Source organism: Macaca thibetana, chromosome 18 (genome assembly GCF_024542745.1).
Source record: "Macaca thibetana thibetana isolate TM-01 chromosome 18, ASM2454274v1, whole genome shotgun sequence".
Classification (NCBI taxonomy): domain Eukaryota; kingdom Metazoa; phylum Chordata; class Mammalia; order Primates; family Cercopithecidae; genus Macaca; species Macaca thibetana.
Window position 1 is genome coordinate 63,083,753 of NC_065595.1, and position 19,211 is coordinate 63,102,963.

The 19,211-nt window shown below is 45.3% G+C and overlaps 1 protein-coding gene and 1 long non-coding RNA gene across 20 annotated transcripts in view; one reads left to right on the forward strand and one right to left on the reverse strand.

Moving 5' to 3' along the window:
- LOC126941178 (uncharacterized) overlaps positions 1–17,224 on the forward strand; it is a 28,950-nt gene extending 11,726 nt beyond the window's left edge. For 2 of the 3 annotated variants that reach the window (XR_007721117.1, XR_007721118.1), the window contains exon 2: positions 9,247–10,552. This is a non-coding gene — a long non-coding RNA (uncharacterized LOC126941178). Of the gene's footprint in view, positions 1–9,246; positions 10,553–16,137 lie in introns of those variants that run through there. The other variant, XR_007721119.1, reaches the window with a different exon arrangement.
- The window catches only part of DLGAP1 (DLG associated protein 1), a 959,039-nt gene that overhangs the window by 116,977 nt on the left and 822,851 nt on the right, over positions 1–19,211 (reverse strand). The gene's annotated exons all lie outside the window — the stretch shown is intronic.

Below are 19,211 nucleotides of genomic sequence, written 5' to 3' on the forward strand. Positions count from 1 at the left end.
AAAAAAAAGTTAGCATTCTGGAGAAAGGAGTAAAGGAAACAATGGTTTGGCCGGGCGCAGTGGCTCAAGCCTGTAATCCCAGCACTTTGGGAGGCCGAGGCGGGTGGATCTCGAGGTCAGGAGATCGAGACTATCCTGGCTAACATGGTGAAACCCCGTCTCTACTAAAAATACAAAAAACTAGCCGGGCGTGGTGGCGGGCGCCTGTAGTCCCAGCTATTCGGGAGGCTGAGGCAGGAGAATGGTGTAAACCCGGGAGGCGGAGCTTGCAGTGAGCTGAGATCCGGCCACTGCACTCCAGCCCGGGCGACAGAGCGAGACTCCGTCTCAAAAAAAAAAAAAAAAAAAAAAAGAAACGATTCTTTCAGTATAGCGTAGGGTGAAGCTGAGTAGATTTTAAGAATTACTGGAGTCCCCAGCACTTTGGGAGGCCGAGGCGGGCAGATCACCTGAGGTCAGGAGTTCGAGACCAGCCTGACCAACATGGAGAAACCCCACCTCTATTAAAAATACAAAAAAAAAAAAAAAACCCAAAAATTAGCCAGGGTTGGTGGCGCATCCCTGTAACCCGAGTTTCGGGAGGCTGAGGCAGGAGAATTGCCTGAACCCAGGAGGCGGAGGTTACCATGAGCCAAGATAGTGCCACTGCACTCCAGCCTGGAAAACAAGAGTGAAACTCCGTCTCCAAAATAAAGAGAGTTATTGGAGTCAAGCATAACTTGGAGAGGAGACAGAATAATTTATTTTTATTTAATTAATTTTTTTTTTTTTTTTTTTTTTTTTTTTGTTTGTTTGTTTTTTGAGACGGAGTCTCGCTCTGTCGCCCAGGCTGGAGTGCAGTGGCGCGATCTCGGCTCATTGCAAGCTCCGCCTCCTGGGTTTACGCCATTCTCCTGCCTCAGCCTCCTGAGTAGCTGGGACTACAGGCGCCCGCCACCGCGCCCGGCTAATTTTTTGTATTTTTAGTAGAGACGGGGTTTCACCGTGGTCTCGATCTCCTGACCTTGTGATCCGCCCGCCTCGGCCTCCCAAAGTGCTGGGATTACAGGCGTGAGCCACCGCGCCCGGCCTATTTAATTAATTAATTTATTTTTTTGAGATGGAGTCTTGCTCTGTTGCCCAGGTTGGAGTGCAATGGCACGATCTCAGCTCACCGCAACCTCCGCCTCCTGGGTTCAAGTGATTCTCCTGCCTCAGCCTCCCGAGTAGCTGAGATTATAGGTGCCCGTCACCACGCCTGGCTAATTTTTGTATTTTTTAGTAGAGACAGTGTTTCACCATGTTGGTCAGGTTGGTCTCAAACTCCTGACTTCATGTGATCTGCCAGCCTCGGCCTCCCAAAGTGCTGGAATTACAGGCATGAGCCACTGTGCCCAGCCAACAAAATAATTTTTTAAAGGATGCATAAATAGAGTTGATAATTTTGGTGGTATTTGAGTAAATGAGTAGAAAAGCTGGGACTGGAAGGAGTAATGTTACCACACAGTTGGTGCTGGTTGGGGAGCCTCTATTTTCTTGACTAGAAACTCACTTCTAAAGAGAAAGAGCACAGATGCCTGTTAACAAATAGGCTTCAGGATGACCCTGTTTGAATTTCCAGCAGGGAGGAAAACTGGGTCACAAGGAGATAATCTCAGGGGTTGCTGGAGGATTGGCCTTGGACACGCCCAGGTGAGGAGAGAAAACACGCAAGGCAGATGCTGACAGCAGAGAGGGCACTGAGGCACGTCTGGGCAGTAGGAAAAGCGAGCCGATGGAGATGGGGGAAGCCAAGAAACAGGCATTTTTTCATTGCTTTGTCTGAAGCAGTGAGCCCTGCGCACACTCGTGCAGTAGCTAAAATTTCTCAAGTCTATCTCTGTAGGCAACTGGAGACACACTGACAGCCCGTTTCCCCCCACTGGCTCCAGCCCAAATTAACTCACTCTCTCATTCCCTGAGACACTTGTTCTTTGAGAGGTAAAAATTTAGCTAAAACTATTCTCTTATTTTATGTGGGGAGGGGGCATTTTAAAAGGGATTTTTGCAAACATTTCTTCCCTCAAGGGTGATAAATGTGTATTTTAAAAGGGAGGTTTCTGTAAAGTTGGCCTTAACTGCAAGGGGTATCTGAAGTGGGGAGTTTCTGGCCATAGTGCAGCTAAGACCTTTCGTGGCTCTCAAACCATAATGAAGCCCAGGAAGGAAAAATGCAATTGTATACTTTGCCTGTCACAGGCATAGAATTCTGCTGAGTAATGTGTACATGGGATTATTATTCCATGTTACATATTTGGAGGTGGAGCTAAAGTTGAGAGGCTGGTAACCAGCCCTTGGGAGACTGCATTTTCCAAAGATGGCTGCAACAGTATCTTCCATCTGACATGTCCTTCTAGAACAGGTGTTCACTAACTTTTTCTGTTAAAAGCCATCCAGCACGTATTTTAGGATGTGTATATCATTCGCTGTCTGACCTGACTGCTCTGTCACTGTGGCACAGCCCTGGGCAATGTGTACATGTACAGGCTTGTTTGTGTTTGAGAGCTGAGCCCATTCGGTGGTCTGAGGGCGACAGTTTGCCAATCTGTGCTCTAGAACTTTGCTGGTTCCCTTTAAGAGGTAGAGTCTAGGCCAGGTGCAGTGGCTCACACCTATAATCCCAGCACTTTGGGAGGCTGATGTGGGAGGATCCCTTGAGCCCAGGAGTTTGAGACCAGCCTAGGAAACATGGTGAAAACGCCATCTCTACAAAAACAAAAAACAAAAAACAAAAATTAGCCTGGTGTGGTGGCGTGCACCTGTAGTCCCAGCTACTCCAGAGGCTACGGTGGGAGGATCACTTGAGCCCAGAAGGTCAAGGCTGCAGTGAGCCATGATTGTGCCACTTTACAGCAGTCTGGGCAGCAGAGGGAGACCCTGTCTCAAAAAAACAAAAAGAAACAAACAGGAAAAAAAAAAAAAAAAAAAAAAAAAAGAGGTGGACTAATTCCCTTTTCCTTGAATCTGAGAGTTTGTGATTTGCCTATAATTAAGACAATTGGAAGGAAGTGACACTGCATGACCTCTGAGGCTAGATCAGAACAGGTGATGTAACTTTTACCAGTCAGCACAGAAGCAGCCCAGTTGTCCTGAGGCTGCCATGCTGTAAGGAAGCCCAAGTGAGTCCATGTGAAAGATGACCTGAAAAGCCTTGAAACTATAGGAGAGGCTCAGCCAGCCCCACTTGCTCCAGCTCTCACCTGGAGAGACTGCAAGCTCAGGAAAGACGCTGAGCCAGAACTACCCTGCTCTCTCCAAATTCCTGACCCCCAGAGACTGAGAAGTGATGAGATGATTGCTTTAAGACATTAAGTTTTGGGGGTGATCTGTTCCATAGAAAGAAACAGAACATTTTCCCCAAACCAGTGAGTGGTAGAGATGGGATTCAAACCGAGGCTGGTCTGAGCCCAATCACCTGATCTTTCTATTAAAAATAAATAACAAATATTGCTGGCCTACACCTGTAATCCCAGCACGCTGGGAGGCTGAGGCAGGCAGATCACCTGAGGTAGGAAGTTCGAGACTAGCCTGGCCAACATGGTGAAACCCCATCTCTAAGTAAAAATACAAAAAATTAGCTGGGCATGGTGGCGGGCACCTATAATCCCAGCTACTCAGGAGGCTGAGGCAGGAGAATCGCTTGAACCCAGGAGGCGGAGGTTGCAGTGAGCCGAGATCACACCATTGCACTTCAGCCTGGGCAACAAGAGTGAAACTCGGTCTCAAAAAAAAAAAAAAAAAAAAAAAAATTGCTAAAAAATGCTGACAGAGAGACACTAAGTGAGCACACGCTGTTGGAAAAATGGTGCTGATAGACTTGCTCCATGCATGGTTGCCACAAACCCTTGATTTGTGAAAAACACATCTGCAAGGCCTAAGAAAAGTACAATTGCCAGGCACGTGGCTCACACCTGTAATCCCAGCACTTTAGAAGGCCAAGGTGGGTGGATCACCTGAGGTCAGGAGTTCGAGACCAGCCTGGGCAACATGGTGAAAACCCGTCACTACTAAAAATACAAAAAAATTAGCTGGGCGTGGTGGCAGGCGCCAGTAATCCCAGCTACTCAGGTGATCGAGGTAGGAGAATTGCTTGAACCCGGGAGGTGGAGGTTGCAGTGAGCCAAGATCGCGCCACTGCACTCCAGCCTGGGTGACAAGAGCAAAACTTCGTCTCAAAAAGAAAAAAAAAGAAGGAAAAATGCCATTAACAGTGTGTGCCTGTATTTAAACCTATATTGGCTAGTGAGTTTGACCAGAGTCTAGCAAAGGTTTATCAAGGAAAAATGTCAGAGAATTCAGATCCTGTAAGTCAAAGACACAACCCGTTCCCGGAAGGACTTTGCAACAGTAATTACTCTAACAAGTTACAATTTGCAGAGTCTGGCCTTTAAGGGGCTTTGAAGAGAGAGGAACCCATGAATCAAGAATAAGATAAGGCTATTTGGTTTGTTTCAACTTGCGGGCTGTTTGACTTCCCTATCAAAGCCATGCCTTGAGAGTGAAATCATTTCTATCAAACAGCCTTTTCAAAGAACATCTGACACAAACACTGACTGGCTGCTCCTTTATTTCCACTGTGTCCAGGGTGTGTGTGGACTTGGTGGAATTTAGGGGACTAGCTGTGAATCGTGCATCAAATAAATAACCTGCAGGGAGTTGGCACTGGTGACTGCTAGCCATAAATGATGCTGTTTGCTTACACAGACTAAGCCTGGGGTTTGGAGGCTTCTTTGACCTTTTCTGCATTTTTCCCAACCCTAACCCAACATAGCTATGAAAAGGCAGTTCTGGGCCTGGTGGGGTGGCTCACGCCTGTAATCCCAGCACTTTGGGAGGCCGAGGCAGGCGGATCACAAGGTCAGGAGTTTGAGACCAGCCTGACCAACATGGTGAAACCCTGACTCTACTGAAAATACAAAAATTAGGCAAGTGTGGTGGTGTGCACCTGTAATCCCAGCTATTCAGGAGGCTGAGGCAGGAGAAGCGCTTGAACCCGGGAGGTAGAGGTTGCAGAGAGCGGAGATCGCGCCACAGCACTCCAGCCCTGGCGACAGAGCGAGACTCTGTCTCAAAAAAAAAAAAAAGTGTGCCCCATAACCCAGAACTGCCTGTTTTTGTTTGTTTGCTGGGATTACAGGTGTGAGTCACCATGCCCGGCCCCCAGAGCGCACTTTTAAAGTTAACAGCTTGGACTCCCTTTCCCAGCATGCATCCTCGTTGGGCCTAGTCCACCTGTTACACCAGGGAAAAACTGAGTGATCTTTCTTTACCTCCCAGGGTCTTAGCCCAATGTTATGGGCCACTTGTGTCCTCCCACCCCCGAACAAATGCATATGTTGAAGTCCTAACTCTCAGAATGTAACTCTCTTGAGAGATAGGGTCTTTAAAGAGATGATTAAGTTAGTTGGGTCATTAGGGTCATAATCCAATGAGTGGCATCCTTCTCAGAAGAGAGGCAGCAGGACCTGTGTGCATAGACCAAGTGAGGACAGAGAGAGGCCAGTCACCTGCAAGCCAAGGACAGAGGCCTCAGAAGAAACCACCTTGCTGATACCTTGATCTCAGGCTTCCAGCTTCTAGAACTGTGAGGAAATAAGCTTCTGTTGTTTAAGGCACCCCGTCTATGGTACTTTGTTATGGCAGGCCTAGCTGACTAACACACCCACAGACAGAGAATTCACAGCCTTAAGGCTGGGACTTCAGAAAAGTTCCAACGGTAATAAGCAGAAATTTCAACACACAAGAGTCTAGCCTTTTAGTGCAGTTTCTCTTTCTGCATCTTTCCCAGGTGTCCCGCAGGCAGGATCGTAAGGCAGTGCTGGGGGCTGGGCAGGCACTGCTGCCCTGCAAGTCTAGTGGAGACACTAAGGTCTCTTGACTCAAAAGGGAGGAGACCAGGGTTCCAGTCCTAGAAAGTCCAGAAAGTAGCAGGTAGACTGAGTAGGTGTTTGGGGCACGGTCAAGAGGCCCACACGGATGCATGTCACTAACTCCTTCCCTCTTCTAGCCGCCCTAGTCCTTCCTTCCCCGCTCCTCTTCAGGCTCTTTGACTTTTCCCACCAGCCCCTCCTGCGACCAGGTAAATCAGAAGAAGGGGAAAATTTGACTTTACCTTCTGACTTAGCATCATGCAAATGCAAATCCTGATGCTCTTTTAGTTTTTTCCTTGTTTTCATTTTTGTGGGAGATACGGGATGGAAGGATATTTGCTGGAGTTGGTTTTTTTTTTTTTTTTTTTTTTTTTTTTTGAGATGAGGTCTTCCTATGTTGCCCAGGCTTAAGTGCAATGGCTACTCACAGACCCCATCATTGCACACTACAGCCTTGACCTCCTAGGCTCAAGGAATCCTTCCACCTCAGCCTCCTGAGTAGCTGGAACTACAGGTGCATGGCACCATGCCTGGCCACCTGCTGGAGTTTAAGCATGTGGTAGGATGGGTAGATGGTCCCTAAAGACACCCATCTCCTAATCTTTGAAATCTGTGGATATGCTACCTTCTAGGGAAAAAAAGGACTTGGCAGATGTTAGTAAGCATCTTAAAATGTAAAAGTTGTCCTGGATTACCTGAATGGGCCCAATGTCATCGTGAGGTCCTTATAAGAGGGGGACAGGAGGGTTAGAGACAAAGACAATAATGCGATGATGGGAGAAGTGTGTGTGTGCAAGAGAGGAGCAGAGGGGTTGAAGATGCACCTCTGCTGCTGGCTTTGCAGATAGAGGAAGGGGCTGCAAGCCAAGGAACACAGGCAGCCTCTAGAAGCCTGAAAAGGACATGGATTCTCCCCTATACCCTCCACAAGGAAAAGCAGCCCTGCTGACCCATTTCTGACTTCTGACCAGAACAGTGAGATGATCTGTGCTGTGTAATGCCACTCCGCTTGTGAGTGTAACTGATGACAGCAGCAACAGGAAAGCATACAGGCTGCAAGGATGAAAATCCTCGAGAACAACTGCTATCCCATTTTCTTATTATTATTACTACTATTATTATTTTGAGATGGAGTTTTACTCTTGTCACTCAGGCTGGAGTGCAATGGCACGATCTCAGCTCACTGCAACCTCTGCCTTCTGGGTTCAAGTGATTCTCCTGCCTCAGCCTCCTGAGCAGCTGGGATTACAGGTGCCCACTACCACGCCCGGCTGATTTTTGTATTTTTAGTAGAGACGGGGTTTCACCACGTTGGCCAGGCTGGTCTAGGACTCCTGACCTCAGGTGATCCACCCACCTTGACCTCCCAAAGTGTTGGGATTACAGGCATGAGCCACCAAGTCGGGCCTGGTATCACATTTAAACAGGCAGTGATGTGTGACCAGAAATTATACATATTTCTAGAGCTTTCACTCTTCAAACAATAGTTCCCAAAGGGTAGTCTCCCACCAGTGGTGTCAGCACCTGGGAACACGTGGGTCAAATTCTCAGGCCCCATCCAGGATTATTGGGTCAGAAACTCTGGAGGCGGGGCCAGCACCCTGTGTTTGAACAGGTCCTTCTGGTAATTCTGAGGCATGCTAAGGTTCACCTTAAAGATAAGTGACCTGGGGCTGAGTTCAGTGGTTCACACCTGTAGTCCCAGCACTTTGGGAGGCTGCTAATAATAGCTATGATTACTATGCCCGCCCTGGTATTATCTTCCAGGCTTCACATATAGGGATCCTATACAAGAGTTCACCCGCACAAGAGATTCAGTCCATCTTAGGTTCTGCTAATGACCTCCCCTCCTGAGGTTCATCAAAGCTGAAGCAGGAAGATTGCTTGAGGTCAGGAGTTTGAGACCAGTCTGAGCAACATAGTGAGACCTTGTCTGTTAAATCAAGTTTAGCCTAATGTGGCCTCCTTACATAAAGTTCAACTTAGAGGTTTCTCTGTACATAGTGAACTATATACAACCTAAATGGAGGTATAAACCCACTGTAACCTACTCTTGTGCCAATCAGAGTGTTTTGGCCAATCAAAGAGGGCCAACTGTTCAAACCGTGTTCAAATAAGGCAAACGCCAAGCTGTAGCCAATCCAATTGTCTCTATACCTCACTTCTGTTTTCTATGTTACTTTCCTTTTTCTGTCTATAGATCTTCCACTGTGTGGCTGCCCTGGAGTCTCTCTGAGCTACTCTGGCTTGGGAGGCTGCCTGATTGGCAAAGCATTCTTTGCTCAATTAAACTGTGTTAAACTTAATTTGGCTAAGGTTTTTCTTTCAACACGTCTCTGCAAAAAGTGAAAATAAAAAAAATTAGCTGGGCATGGTGGCATACCTGTAATCCCAGCTAGTAGGGAGGCTGAGGTGTAAGGATTGCTTGAGTTCAGGAGGTTGAGGCTGCAGTGAGCCGTGATTAAACCACTGCACTCCAGTTTGGGTGACAGAGTGAGACCCTGTCTCTACAAAATAAATACAGAAGTTAAAAGTGACCTGGGCTGCTTTTTTGCCAACAGAGGGTACCTGTGGATCCTCTGATGTGCGTATGGGTAGTATATGTGTATATTGGCTGTGTGTGTTCCCACTCACTCTACAATTAAGCTGGTTCTTTCTTTTTTTTTTTGAGATGGAGTCTCGCTCTGTTGTCCAGGCTGGAGTGCAGTGGTGTGATCTCAGCTCACTTGCAAACTCATTAGTCTCGATCTCCTGACCTTGCGATCCGCCTGCCTCGGCCTCCCCAAGTGCTGGGATTACAGGCGTGAGCCACCGCGCCCGGCCTAAACTGATTATTTCACGATTCATGGTTGGCTTGGGATCCGGGAATGATGGGGAAAGTTATTCTCTCAAAGACTGGCTCTGCCCCCTGGGGAATGTGGGAGAAGGAAGAGTCCGGAATTCGGCTTCCAAGTCCAGGCTGAGAGCCATGTGCTGCCACACCGCTGTCCAGCCTGGGGCAAGCAGAAGGCGGCTATTTTCTTTCATCTTTCCCCAATTTCTTGCTTGCCAGAGGCAATCCTAACTTGGCTAGTGGAAAGATACTCACTTTTGAAAACATGAGTGAGGTCTGCCCTTCCAGCCACAAAAATTAGCTGGGAGTGGTGAAGCATGCCTGTAATCCCAGTTACTCAGGAGGCTGAGGCAGGAGAATCGCTTGAACCCTGGAGGCGGAGCTTTCAGTGAGCGGAGATCACACTACTGCACCCCAGCCTGGGTGACAGAGCGAGACTCCGTCTCAAAAAAAAAAAAAAAGTAAACCCCCCCCTAGAAAATGCTTTTCCCGTTGCTTCCCTACTAATGGGCCATTTTGCAGCAGGGTAGCCTCCAGCCTTAGGATGTGGCCAGTCCCGGTGCGGATGCCTGTTTCCCCTCCTGCCTGCATTCCTCGGACCGGTTCAGTGGGATCTGGTACTTTTCCTCCCTCCTCGCGCTGGGCTTCCACATCATCCCGACAGCTGCCGACACATTCCACCGCTCCAGCAGCGGAAGTAAGGCACATTTAGGCCCTTTCTGGGTGAGTGACAGCATTTGAGATGAGATTAATCAAATGCCAGTGTTAGGGGAAAGCAGCCTTTCCCTGAGTCACCTCTGCTCCACCTTTCTCATGACACAGAGCATGAGCCTGTCCAACAGTTGGCCTGTGCGTCAACCTCTGGCCAGGAGACAGCGGGCGTCTGTGACCTGGGCGTGAACCGTCAGTTTGTGCACACAGGTCTGACACGGCTGCTGGGCGAGCCTGCGTGCCCCGGCCCCGCGGTCCGTTGACTGTACCGCTGAGCACAGGCGGGGATGTGTGCCTGTCGCCCTGGGCCTCTGTCCCCTGACGGCAGATGAGGTATTCTTCCAGCTCACCACTGATGTTGCAGGGTGTTTCCTCACCTACCACATGACGACTGAATGAAAGCATTCCAGGAAACCGAAAGGGCTGGGCAGGCCTCTGGAATTTCAAAGCCGACAGCCTGGCCCTGCTGGCAGCTCATTTCTGCCGTGTCATTTTCTCTGAACTGTAGGAGCCGTTTTGTAGCAAACTTATCACCCGAATCCCACAAATGTTAAGCATTACCCTTCTTAGGAAGGAAAAGCCTCCTTACTTTTCCCCATTGCAAGATTAATTTTTTAAGATTCAAGACATCCCCAAAAGTCATGATAAAGAATAGGGAAAACAGACTGAGCATACTCATCCCCTTTTAAATTCAAATTTATTTTGTTTTTTTTCTGCTTAACTACAGGGAAGGTTTGATCATATCACATCTGAGCTAGGCCATATGCATCCAAGGGAAATTTCCAGAGCAAGCTAATAATCTAAACTCCGCCGGGGGCGGTGGCTCACGCCTGTAATCCCAGCACTTTGGGAGGCCGAGGCAGGCGGATCACGAGGTCAGGAGATCGAGACCATCCTGGCTAACACGGTGAAACCCCGTCTCTACTAAAAAATACAAAACACTAGCTGGGCGTGGTGGTGGGCGCCTGTAGTCCCAGTTACTCGGAGGCTGAGGCGGGAGAATGGCGTGAACCCAGGAGGCGGAGCTTGCAGTGAGCTGAGATTGCGCCACTGCACTGCAGCCTGGGCGACAGAGCGAGACTCCGTCTCGAAAAAAAAATAAATAAATAAAAAGAAATAATCTAAACTCCAAGAAATAGACCACTAAGACCCACCCAAGTAGTACTCACTGAATGCTCCTCCCGCCTCTCATAAGAACCAAAAATAGTGGCCTCCCACAGATGCTCCCAGAAGCAAAGTCTACCTACCACACACAGAATATGCAGAAGGGGAAAAACCCAAGCCACAGGTCCCTAAACGCCTGAGTCGTGACTCAGGGAGCCTGTCCTCCACCCCTGCCAAGTATAAGAAATGATTTCTACCGACCCACTTCTCTAAGGAGATGGTCCCTCATTCCTCTCTCCCGAGCCGGCTTCACAGTCCCCTTCATCGAAACGAAGCCCTAGTCATTGTATGCCTAGTGATGTTACGACTGCCAAATTCTATGACTATTTGGAAAGTTGTATCAGGTATGGATACATTCCACCTATTTGCTTTGGTGGCCAAGATCTCTTTGCAGTTGCACGGCAGTTTCTGTCCTCCCACCCTGTGTCAGGTTGTGTGTGTGTTTGCGGGGGCTGGGAAGGTAATGGAGGGAAGGAGGGACCTTCTCAAGTGAATCACCTTGCAGTGGAGCTGCTTCCTGTGTGTGTGAAGTTCTTCAAAGAGGCACCACTCACACAATGCCCCAAACAGAAAACAATCATAGGCGAAATTAGCAAATTGTTTTCGAGAAGATTAGATGTCGGACAACTTCAAGCATTCACAATAGAAAACAACTTGTTTTAAGGCAGTTAAACCCAAAGCATGCCTTTTTTGGGGTTTTGTTTACGAATATGTTGTAATCTAAGAAGAGTAATGTTTTTACAGAAAAATTAGACCTTTATGATTGCAATCTAAGTGAGAGACAAGTAGGCCTACTTTTCTTAGAGATTAGTACATCATGTTAGTTCAGAAAGCATTTGTAAAAGGAAAAAAAAAAAGGAAATCATAAATGTCAATTTCATCTTAACACAGTGCAACTATCACTGTTCTCAACCTGAGTTCTTAATTTCTGGCACATCACTAATTCCTGGAACTACCACTGTTGAGCTAACCTCCCCTGACCCAGGCAGTTGAATCGTTTTTTCAAAGGATATGATCAAATCTCTGTTCACGCATGCCTACATGTATTCGTTTTCCAAAAGCATAAATTAATTCCGAGGGACGGAAAGTAGATTTGTGGTTGCCTAGGTTTGTGGGAGATGAAAATGGCCGTGGCTGGGAGCCATGGCTCACACCTGTAATCCCAGCATTTTAGGAGGCTGAGACAGAAGGATCATTTCAGCAGAGGAATTCAAGACCAGCCTGGACAACATAGGGAGACCCATCTCTACAAAATAAAAAAATTAGCCCAGCGTGGTGGCACATGCCTGTGGTGCCAGCTACTTGGGGGGCTGAGGTGGGAGGATCACTTTAGCCTGAGGATCACTTTAGCCTCAATTTCTCATTGAGGCTACAATGAGAAATGATTGTGCCAGTGCACTCCAGCCTGGGCTACAGAGTGAGACCCAGTCTCAAAAAATAAAAAAAGATCAGGAATGGTGGCTCACATCTGTAATCCTAGCACTTTGGGAGGCCGAGGTAGGAGGATTCCTTAAACACAGGAATTTAAGACAAGCCTGGGCAACATGGCGAAACCCAGTCTCTACAAAAAATACAAAAATTAGCTGGACATGGTGATGGGTGTCTGTAGTCCCAGGTACTTGGGAGGCTGAGGTGGGAGGATCATTTGAGTCTGGGAGGTCAAGGCTTCAGTGAGCTGAGATCACGCCACTGCACTTCACCCTGCTGGGTGACAGAGCAAGACCCTGTCAAAAAAATAAAAGAGCAAAGCAAAGAAGGCTGGATATAGTAGCTCATGGCTATAATCCCAGTACTATGGGAGGTGGAGGTAGGCGGATCACTTGAGGTCAGTAGTTCGAGACCAGCCTGCCCAACATGGAAAAATCTTGTCTCTACTAAAAATACAAAAATTAGCCAGGCGTGGTGGTGTGCACCTGGAATCCCAGCTACTCAGGAGGCTGAGGTAGGAGAATCGTTTGAACCCGGGAGGGCGGAGGTTGCAGTGAACTGAGATCACGCCACTGTACTCCAGCCTGGGCGATAGAGCGAGACTCCGTCTCACAAAAAAAAAAGAAAAGAAAATATTTGAAGCTAAGACTGTGGTGATGGTTGTACAACTCTGTGAGCACACGAAAAAAAAATCGCTGAATTGTACACTTGAAACAGGTGGATTGTATGACATATGAGTCATATTTCAATAAGATCATTAACAATGTACCTGAAAGAATTACATGGTCTCATGAAAGTACTGCTAATATTTTATTAGTGCTAGTAATTTTTTTTTTTTTAATAGAGATGAGGGTTCACTATGTTGCCCAGAGTGGTCTTGAACTCCTGAGCTTAAGTGATCCTCCTGCCTTGGCCTCCCAAAGTGCTAAGATTACAGGAGTGAGCCACCACACCTGGCCTAGTGCTAGTAATTTTTTGTCAGTTGTTTCTGGTGTGTGATTACTAATACAGTGCTCTTGAGAAGAACAGATTGGAGAAGTTTATAGGCTTCTGAGCTCAGGGAAGGCACTGACCGAGTCCCAGGCAGGCAAATGCAGTGAGTGAATTTGTTCAGTCCAGCGTGTTGTCTGTTTCCTTCGTACAGATCCGTGAGGTAGAGGAATTTTTTATATATATATATATATATATATATTTGCTTTCTTATCCCCCATCTTTCCTGTTCTTCTCCCACACTCCACAGTCCTACATGCTATCCGGATGCTTCTCCAACGGGTGGGCGTGTCAGAATCTTGAGGAGGAAGAAAGTGAAGAGCAGATAGTTTTTGTAATTTGAAAAAACATATAGTAGTTTGTCTTGTAATATAATATTTACTTGAGGGGCATTCCTTCTTTCTCTGCTATATATATATATTTTAGAGATGGGGCCTTCCTCTGTTGCCCAGGCTGTAGTGCAGTGATGTGAGCATATCTCATTGCAACCTCAAACTCCTAAGCTCAAGTGGCCCTCCTGCCTTAACCTCTCAAGTAACTGGAACTGCCTGTCTAATTAATCCCTCTGCTATTTCCTTCCCTCCCTCCTTTCTTTCTTTGCTTTCCTTTCTTTGCTTTCTTCTTCCTTCCTCCCTCCCTCCCTCCCTCTCTCTCTCTCTTTCTTGTCTCACTCTGTCGTCAAGGCTGGAGTGCAATGGGACGATCTTGGCTCACTGCAAACTCCCACCTCCCGGGTTCCAGTCATTGTCCTGCCACAGTCTCCTGAGTAGCTGGGATTACAGGCGCTCACCACACCCAGCTAATTTTTGTATTTTTAGTAGAGACGGGCTTTCACCATGTTGGCCAGGCTGGTCTCCAACTCCTGACCTCAAGTGGTCCACCGCCTTGGCCTCCCAAAGTGGTGGGATTACAGGCGTGAGCCATTGTGCCTGGCCTTCTGTTAATATTCTTTTTTTTTTTTTTTTTTTTGAGACAGAATCTCACTCTGTTGCCTAGGCTGGAAAGTGCAGTGGTGTGATCTTGGCTCGCTGCATCTTCTGCCTCCTGGGTTCAAGCCATTCTCCTGCCTCAGCCTCCTGAGTAGCTGGGATTACAGGCATATGCCATCATGCCCGGCTACTTTTTATTTATTTATTTATTTATTTATTTATTTATTTATTGAGTAGAGATGGGGTTTCACCATGTTGGTCAGGCTAGCCTCAAACTCCTGACCTAGGTGATCTGACCATCTTGGCCTCCCAAAGTGCTGGAATTACAGGCGTGAGCCACCATGCCTGGCTGACTTTTTTTATATGATTTTAGGAGTTAGCCTAGAAATTTTAATCCACATATTTAACTTACTAATATCTAGACTTAATCAATACCCTTAACCTCTTCTTAGAAAATACAAGGTACTTAAAACACTTTAACTCCCGACTTTTACTGGGTTATATGTATTTTTAATTCTGTCTTTTAAAAAAATATTCTGGACAGTTGTGGTGGCTCATGTCTGTAATCTTAGCACTTTGGGAAGCTGAGGCAGGAGGATCACTTGAGCTCAGGAGTTCAAGACCAGCCTGGGCAACATAGTGAGACCCTGACTCTACAAATAGTAAAAATATTAGCTGGGCATGGTAGCGTGTGCCTGTAGTCCCAGCTCCTCCAGAGGCTGAGGCGGGAGAATTGGTTGAGCCTGAGAGGTAGGGACTGCAGTGAGCCGTGATTGTACCGCTGTACTCCAGCCTGGGCAACAAGGCAAGATCCTGTCTCAAATAAGTAAATAAATTAAATTAAATAATTCACAAGATGTTATTTTTTATTTGTATTTTATTTTTTCAAGACGAGGTCTTGCTCTGTGGAGTACAAGTGGCATGATCTTAGTTCATTGCAACCTCGGCCTTCCAGGCTCAAGGGATCATCTTACCTCAGCCTTCTGAGTAGCTGGGACCACATGTGTGTATCACCACACCTAATTTTTTTATTTTTTGTAGAGGCAGGGTCTCACTATGTTGCCCAAGCTGGCCTCCAACTCCTGGCTCAAGTGATCCTCCCACCTTGGCTTCGCCAAGAGATGGGGTTACAGGCATGAGCCACTGTGCCTGGCCTCACAAGATGTTGTTATCTTTGTTTTACACTATCAATGCCCATGCGTCTTTTCCTAATTATTAACCACTGTATTGCTGTTCATTCTTCCTGCATCTCAGATCTTCCATCAGGGATCATTTTTCTTCTACATAAAATAAATCATTTGTAATTTCCTTTAGCAGTGGTCTGTAGTCTTCATTTGAGGGTGTCTTTATTTTGTCTTCATTCTGGAAAAATATTTTTTCTTTTCTTTTCTTCTTCTTCTTTTTTTTTTTTTTTTTTTGAGATGGAATTTTGCTCTTGTTGCCCAGGCTGGAGTGCAGTGGACCCATCTCTGTTCACTTGAACCTCCCGGGTTCAAGCGATTCTCCTGCCTCAGCCTCCCAAATAGCTGGGATTACAGGCACCTGCCACCACGCCCAGCTAATTTTTGTATTTTTGGTAGAGATGGGGTTTCACCAGGTTGGGCAGGCTGGTCTCAAACTCCTGACCTCAAGTGATCCACCCGCCTCAACCTCCCAAAGTGCTATGATTACAGATGTGAGCCATCACGCCTAGCCTAATTCTTATAATCCAACGTTTTGATCCTTGGTGGGTCTTTTGTCTTATTTATGATGCCTTGTTTCCTTGTGTGCTTGGTTATTTTTGACAGTGAGAAGATTACTTTCCTTGGGAGCTTATTTTGGAAGGTTGTATGTGGCCTAGAAAAATAGTCTTTTTTTTTTTCTGTAGAGGATTACCATTTGAAATATATCATTCATGGCTTGAAGTTTTTTGGACCACTCAGGTGATGTAAATTTGGGCTGAGGTTTGAATGAAAGCTCATGGTTACAACTTCTCATGAATGGATAATCCCCAATTTTAGCATATGACAAGGTTTTGTTTTTGTGTTTTGAGTTGAGATGGGGAGTGGATCATATGGTGATGACTACCTTCTAGTTCATCTTTACCTTTAGGGTATAATCTTTTTGGGATGCCAGGTTTATGGGATACAATTCTCCTATTAGGCTATGCCTTGGGCAAGTTTTGGGCTTTAAAGTCTGCTTCTACCTACTCTAGGTACCATCAAAGCCTAAACTGGGCCGGGCATGGTGGCTCATGCCTATAATCTCAGCACTTTGGGAGGCCAAGGCGAGCGAATCACGAGGTCAAGAGATCGAGACCATCCTGGCCAACATGGTGAAACCCCCTCTCTACTAAAAATACCAAAGAAAAAAATCAGCTGGGCATGGTGGCAGGCTCCTGTAGTCCCAGCTACTCTGGAGGCTGAGGCAAGAGAATCGCTTGAACCCGGGAGGCAGAGGTTGCAGTGTGCTGAGATCACGCCACTGCACTCCAGCCTGGTGACAGAGCAAGACTTTGTCTCAAAGAAAAAAAAAAAAAAAGGCCTAAACTGAAGATCAAGTTGAATAGATAGGGATGGGGAGTGCTTTGCATGCTTCCCTTAGGGGAATTTATCAGAATTAAGAGTGGAAGGTGGTGCTTTCTGCCAGGGATCATTATGTATGTGTATGTACAGTATATAAAAACGTAGCTTGGATTTTTTTAAAGTTGAGAAACACTATTCTGTCATTGTACTCAATCCTGTTTTCTAAAGTTTCACTGAAATTGCAGTTCTACAAATTCTGTAATGAAGTTCCTTTACATTTTGTGATTCCTTGTGATTTCAGATAATGTGCTGAAAGCTATAGACACTCTTCTCCAGAGGTAATTCACATATGCACACATATATACATTTTTATTATAATTTCAAATGGTTTAAGAGACCCTCTAAAGTCCATTCATGGAGTCAGTTTAAGAATGTAAGCTCTAAAAATACTGAATACTACTTGAATTTCCATAAGTAAAGGAATAGTTAAATAACTATGGCCATGCATGAAAACAGAATTTTGTGAAGACATTAAAAAGAAGGTAACTTTATATTTACCAATATAGATAGATGCTAAAGATACAATGTCAAGTAAAAAGAGCAATTTACAGAGCATATTAGAGTAATTTTGTTTATATATATATATTATGTATGTTATTCCATTTCTTTAGATGTGCATAGAAAATATCTGGAGGAATACATGAGAAATTTGGACAATGTGACTGGATGAGTATTAGACAGATTTTTTTCTTTAAAATAAGTTAGCTTTGAACATCCCCCCCAATATAAATTTGTATAATTTTTTGCATATATTAATGAAAAAATCAAGTTAATTAAACAGTGAATCTTTTTTGTATATATAATGTTTTATTTATAATGTACTCTGAAGAAAAAAGTGACTTTGTATTTATTGCTATTCAAATGAGATCCTTTTCTGTAGCTGAAAACTTTGATCTTCCTTTCCTTCTTTGTTTACCTAAAGGTTAAAAGACATTTTTGGACTTTCCGTCCTGACTTGACTTATCACTGCTTTATCATCTTGCTTTTGATTCCCCAAGTTTTCAATTTCTTATTTATGTGTAATGCCCTGACATTATAAGAATAAAATCCAGATAGATATAAATTATATTGAGAATATTGTCTTCATTTCTATATGAATCTGCTTAATTTATGTCCTTTTAAGATACACTTTATGATTTTAATACAAACTGGTTCATGGATTATTAATTTAAATTATGCTGTTATAGTCAACCACATGAGATGAGGTAATTGGAAAGATACCATGTTCTTACATAATGATCTTGGTCTCTGAACGACTGAAGGACTCTCCCTGTCATGTATTTGTACAGATGAATTTATTTGAGGGTGAACAAAGTAATTCTCATCTTTACCAAACATTAAATTTCCTAATTGATATTTCAACTCAATGACATCCAATATTTTAAGCAGAGCAAATTTTCTAACTTTATTATCTGACATACACGAGGCGTGTTGGATACCATTAGAAAAGACACATTTTTCCTGGCTCCTGTTAGAGCAGGGTTTGGAATGACGTAAGGAGTATGTATAATAAATGTAGAAATCACTACAATAGAAGATACATGAAATGCCTAAATGTTCTCTCCTACTGACCACAGAAAGTTTCATATACAAACCAGTCAAGAGTCTGGTTGTCTGTGCCATTTTTTTGTCAGCAAATAGGAGCTCTACCTTCTTGGCCAACTGATTCATTCATTCTTACAGCCGTCGGTGTGGTGACTTCTATTGTGACTAGCTGAGGACAACCTCCTGGGGACCAGGGAAGCTGCTGGGGATGTACTTTAATGAGACTACTCACCAGCAGATGGTCACCATCTCTGTCTTGCAATCAGTTACTTGCTAACAACTTCCTTATGTTTAACCCAACTCTTGGAATGTAACCCCCTTACTTTGAATTCTAATCTTCAAAAAGAAAGACACTGGCAATATCCAGTTTGTAAGCCCCCATTCTTCCCCTCATAACTATGTTTAAATAGTCAGGAATTCCACGAATTCAATCTCCTCATTCCATGGATGACTTGGTCTTGACAGCCCTTCCTCAATAATCACTGGATTTTCTGCCCATAATCCAAACCCTTCCTAATTCACTCTTCGAAATGCCTTCTGAGTTGTATTTTGAAGAAAGAAACTCACTACTTCATTCACTGGCTTACAGATCTAAATGGCTCCTCATTTCCTACAGAATGAAGTCCAAATTCCTTGTTGGGATTTCAACAGTTGGGCCCTTTATCTTCTGCCTCTTCCTATTCTCTCCCCACACACTTTTTGCTCTTTTCTCAAATATGCGTATGGTCCTGTTTCCCTGACTTGACACATGCAGCCCCTCTGCTTGGGGTTTCCATCCTCCCTTTCTTTACCTGGCCAACTCCCATCATCCTTCGGGTATGCTGTCACCTCTCCTGTGAAGCCTTCCTGGGTTATCTGCTTTGTCCTCATGCTCTCTTAGCCTTTAAAGGCTGTCTCTCACACCTTTCATTCATGGATTATAGATTTCTGTCTCCCCAAGAGATAAGAACCTGTGTCCTCACTATTTCTGAGTCCAGACCCTATACAGTACCCAGTTCAATAGAATTTGTTTTCAATTATTCTTTTGTATATAAGTTTTGTTGGTTTATTTTTGAGACAGAGTCTCGCTCTGTCTTCTAGTCTGCAGTGCAGTGGCGCTATCTCGGCTCACTGTAACCTCCACCTCCCAGGTTCAAGTGATTCTCCTGCTTCAGCCTCC